Source organism: Nicotiana tomentosiformis, chromosome 6 (assembly GCF_000390325.3).
Source record: "Nicotiana tomentosiformis chromosome 6, ASM39032v3, whole genome shotgun sequence".
NCBI lineage: Eukaryota > Viridiplantae > Streptophyta > Magnoliopsida > Solanales > Solanaceae > Nicotiana > Nicotiana tomentosiformis.
The window spans coordinates 124,288,422-124,294,382 of record NC_090817.1 but is presented as its reverse complement, the minus strand read 5'-3'; positions in this window follow the sequence as shown (position 1 = coordinate 124,294,382).

Here is a 5,961-nt window from a genome sequence, read left to right as displayed (position 1 = left end):
TTAGCAGAAGAAATCTCAAAATTTCAAATATATCACTCTCAAAACCCGGTGTCACTAAGTACATGAGCATCTAAATGAATACAAAGTCTGACTGATAAACATCATTGTCTGAAGTATAGAACAGTAAACTAACTAAACAGGAAGGGAATCAAGTTTGCGGTTGTCAAGCAACTACCTTGCGGGAGAACCTGGATCAGCACACGAGATGCAGAGCGTAGTATGAGTACAACTAATTCAATAAGTAACAAGACTAACCTCTGGGCTGAAAGAAATGATGAGCTCCGTAGGTACAGTCCAGTAAAAATAATGGTACAGAAATGTAGGCATGCTTTCAAGTTCAACAGTTAAACTCAGTACAAGTGAAATAGACCAATACTGCATGATATGAGGCATATGACATCTCAGTAGAAAGACCTCATGTAAATACTGGTCACAAATTATCCGGTTACTCGGTACTGTTTATGGCCAATCCAGCCTAGGGGTGTTCCAACCCGTATATATATGCACATCAACTGACAGTCAGTCACCCAGTACCGTATAAGGCCAATCCGGCCCTGGGATAATTTATCCCTAAATATAAATGATACTGACAAGATCCATGTCCAGATAACTCATTACAATACAAAAAAGTAAGGCAAGTCCATGCCCTAGGAAGATCCATATATATATATATATATATATATATATATATATATATATATATATATATATATATATATATATATGCAGTAAGTAAGGCAAGTCCATGCCCTGGGAAAATCCATCCCAAGTATTAATGATCATCTACGTTCACTGGGGGTGTGTACAGACTCCGGAGGGGCTCCTTCAGCCCAAGCATATACAAAGCCAATATGGCCTACTGCAGGCGGGCAGTCCCGATCCGTATAATAACAACGCCTATAAGGCATGTTGCAGGCGGGCATCCCCGATCCATAAAATAGTAAAGCCAATAAGTCCTGCTGCAGGCGGGCAGCCCCGATCCATAAAATACTAAAGCCAATAAGGCCTGCTGCAGGCGGGTAGCCCCGATCCATAAAATAGTAAAGCCAATAAGGCCTGCTGTAGGCGGGCAGCCCCGATCCATTAAATAGAAAAGCCAATAAGTCCTGCTGCAGGCGGGCAACCCCGATCCATAAAATAGTAAAGCCAATAAGGCCTATTGCAGGCGGGCAACCCCGATCCATAAAATAGTAAAGCCAATAAGGCCTGCTGTAGGCGGGCAGCCCCGATCCATCAAATAGTAAAGCCACTAAGTCCTACTGCAGGTGGGCAGCCCCGATCCATAAAATAGTAAAGCCAATAAGGCCTGCTGCAGGCAGGCAGCCCCGATCCATAAAATAGTAAAGCCAATAAAGCCTGCTGCAGGCGGGAAACCTCGATCCATAATAGTAAAGCCAATAAGGCCTGCTGTAGGCGGGCAGCCCCGATCCATAAAATAGTAAAGCCAAGAAGGCCTGATGCAGAAGGAAGCCCCGATCAATAAATTAATTATGTATAAAGCAATTATGGCCTGCTGCGTTGCGCAACTCAATCCCATAAATATCCTCACAATGGAAAATTATTACTGAATGTGAAATGTTTATTTCTGAACAATTAATTCAACAACAACACGACCTCATGGGTCCTAAAATATCGGCACGTAGCCTAAACACGATCTTTATCACAAGCCTCAGCTCAATCCCTCTAACACGTGCCACATGTTCAGATAATAACATGATTCTTTAATTTTACAACTTCACAGGATTTATTCAAGATACAATTTCTGTGGTGCGCGTCTACGTGTTCGTCACCTATCGTGTGTGTCACCTTCAACAATTCATATCATACCAATTTCGGGGATTCATACTCTTAGAACCAAGTTTAGAAATGTTACTTACCTTAGGGTATGAAATTCTTTATTCTGCTATGCCCTTGCCTCGCAAATCGGACACCGAATGCCTCGAATCTAGTCACAATAATTCGTTTCCGTCAATAAAAATGATAGGAATTAATTCCATTAGAAAATATAATTTTTCCACCAACATCCGAAATTTCACCCAAATATCGCCCGTGGGGACCATGTCTCGGAACCCGACAAAAGTAACAAAATCCGAAAGCCCATTCAACCACGAGTCTAACCATACTAGTTTCACTCAAATCCGACTTCGAATCGACATTCAAATCCCAAAGATTCATTTTATGGAGTTTCTAAAATGTTCCCCAAATTTCCACCACAAAGTACTAATCAGATAATGAAATCATTGATATATTCATGTATATTAACCAAATTCGAGTTAGAATCACTTACCCGGATGAATTTCTTGAAAAACCCACGAAAAATCGCCACAAACCGAGCTCCCTAGGTCCAAAATGTGAAAGAATGCCCTAAACCTCGAATATATAGTACATCCTCTGAACTTCAATTTCGCGGTCAGCGAAATTCCAAGTGCGGCCGCGCCCCAGGTCCCGCGGTCGCAAAAAAATGGTGCAGTCTGCGAAAATCTTGGGGCTGCACTGCCAGACTTTAGTATTTTGGCGATAACTTTCTCTATAGATGTCCAAATGATGACTTCCTTACCTTTCTGGAAACTAGACACGAAGGCCTACAACTTTTGTTTTTGAATCATCTCAAAATTCTTTGTAAAACTAAAGATATAGGCTTCCGAAATTGGAACGGCGGATCTACAGAACTTCCTGGAGCGCGGCCGCGGACAAAATTGCGCGGTCCGCAAAATTTTGACTGCGGCCGCGAAATTCTGCTTCTGTCCGCACTCTTATGTGCGGTCCGTGCCCCTCCTTTGCCTCAGCGCCCAAAAATGTGCGGTCCGCACCGCCAAAATTGCAATATTAGAGTGCCGAAATGCCCGGACTCGCTCAAAACTCACCCCGAAACTCATCCGGAACCTCCCGGACACAATCCATATATGAATTTAAATCATAAAACACGCTACGGACCTGCTCGCGCACTCAAAACACTGAAAAGAGGTCGTCTTGACCCGATATTGACTATGGCCATACTCCGAAATTTCTTAACTTTATTAATCTCTCAACTAATTATCCAAAAATACACCCAAGCCCCTCGGGACCTCAACCAAATATACCAACACGTTCCATAACATAACACGGACCTATTCGAGGCCTCAAATCACATCAAATAACATCAAAACGTTGAATCGCACCTCAAATCAAAATCTATGAACTTTGAACTTCAAATTCTATATCTTATGCCGAAACACATCAAATCACGTCTGATTGACCTCAAATTTTGCACACAAATCACATTTCATATTACGGACCTATTCCAATTTTCAGAATCGGATTCCGACTCCGATATCAAAATGTCAATCCCCCGGTCAAACTTCCCAAAATTTTAACTTTCGGCATTTCAAGCCTAATTCTACCACGGGCCTCCAATTAATTTTCCGCACACGCTCCTAAGTTCAAAATCACCATACGGAGCTATTGGAATTATCAAAATTACATTCCGAGGTTGTTTACACATAAGTCGACATCCCGTCACTATTTTAACTTAAGCTTTAAATCTTAGAACTAAGTGTTCCAATTCATTTCCAAAACCTCACCGGACACGAACCAATTACCCTGGCACTTCACACAACAATTGTAAAGTACAATTTGATCAGTAAATGAGGAAACAGGGTTATAATACTCAAAATGACCAGCCGGGTCGTTACATACGTACTCGTCACCTCGCGTACATGGTTTTCAATTACACAGTTTATACATAGTACTCAATGCCTAAGGGATATTTCCCCCACTCGAGGTTAGGCAAGATACTTACCTTTTTGAAGTTATGCCGATATTCCAAAATCATATTCTTGATTGAACTGACCTCCGAACAGCTCAAATCTATCCAATTCTATTGTATAACTTTATTAAAATTCATCGGAAGCAATTTCGGATAATAAAATGTCGACTTAAAAATTTATTCCAAAAAGTTAACAAAAGTCAACGCGGGGCCCGCCCCTCGGAACCCGACATAATTTTCATGAAATTCGAACATCCATTCCGATACAAGTTCAACCATACCAATTTTATCGAATTCCAATAATAAATCGACCTCGAAATCTTAAATTTTAACCAAGAGGTTTTTCACAATTTTTCCAAGTAAATTCACCGATTAAATGTTAAAAAAACTATGGGATTGGGTAATTTAATCAATATTGAGTTAAGAACACTTACCCCATTGTTTCCTCTGAAAAACCCCCGAAAATCGTCTCTTCCCGAGCTCCAATCCGACAAAAATAAAAACTGGAACGAAGTTCCATTTTCAGAATATAAACTCACTGCCTAGTGATTTCTTCTACGCGATCGCGAACTTCCTCACGCTATCGTGAAGCACAATTTCAACACTGCCAAAATTTACTCTACGCGATCGCAGAAAGTCCCACACGATCGCGAAGCGCTGACTCCGCTACCCTACGCGATCGCGAACCTTCTCACGCGATCGCGAAGCATTAAGCGCGTTTGCCCAGCTCCTCCCTCCATTCCTCTTCGCGAACGCGGCCTTAGCCACGCGTTCGCATGACACAGCTCGCCCAACCTACACGGACTTGCCCACGCGATCGCATAGAACAAATATTTTTGTTGCCCAATTAAGCCTACGCGATCGCAAACCCATTCACGCGATCACGTAGAACAAGGTCTCCTCTACCCAGATTACTCTACGCGATCGCAGATAGACTTACGTGATCCCGTATAAAGAAAATTAGAAGAAAATGCCAGCAGCTATCAACTATTTTACAAAGGCCAAAAATGATCTGTTAGTCGTCCGAATCTCACCCGAGCCCCTCGGGACCTCAACCAAATATACCAACAGGTCCTAGAACATCATACGAACTTAGTCGAATTCTCAAATCACCTCAAACAACACCAAAATGACGAATCGCACCCCAATTCAAACTTAATGAACTTTGAAACTTTAACTTCTACAATCGATGCCGAAACATATCAAATCACGTCCGATTACCCTCATATTTTGTACACAAGTCATAATGGACATTACGGACTTACTCCAACTTCCGGAATCGGATTCCGACCCCGATATCAAAAAGTCCACTTCCGGTCCAAATCTCCAAAAATTCATCTTTCGCCATTTCAAGCCAAATTCTTCTACAGATTTCCAAATAATTTTTCGGACACGCTCCTGTCACGACCCAAATTAACCCTCCATATGGTGTCGTGATGGCATCTAGTCTTTACGACTAAGTAAGCCTAATATTACAAAAAATATAAAGAAAATACAACATCTTAAAGATAAACAGCATATTATGAATAGCCAAGAGTAGTACCACTCGGCATATACAAAATAATTTTCCCAAGACCCAGAATATCACTAAGTCACAAGCTGCTATAATCTATGTAGCTCTATACAAAAGTCTGAAGATAATAAAGAAAGTCTATAGGCGAAGGAGTAGAAGGGGACTCCGAAGATCTGCGGACGCAAGCAGAAGTACCTTGAAGTCTCCTAGAATCAGCAACACGCACTAACCCCAAGCCTGATAGCTCGTATTTGGATCTGCACACGAAAACATGTGCATGAAAGGGCATGAGTACACCACAATGGTACCCAGTAAGTGATAAGCCTAATCTCGGTCGAGTAGTGACGAGGTCAGGTCAAGGCCCTACCAGAGTAAATATAATAAATTAAAAAGTAAAGGATATAAGCAAAATTTACGGTAACGCAGTTAAAGAAATTCTCGAAAATTTAACAGTTAAGGGAGCCCTCGGCTTAGAACAAAGTAAACGCAATGGGGAATTTCCCGGGATACCGTCCCGTATTTCCGAATAAATATGCAGTACATGGAGATCTCCCGGAATACGTCCGTAGTCCCAAAGTAAATATGCAGTGTTGGGGGATCTCCTGGGATATATCCGTAGTCCCAAAGTAAATATGCATTGCTGAGGGATCTCCTAGAATACGTCCGTAGTCCCAAAGTAAATATGCAGTGTTGGGGGATCTCC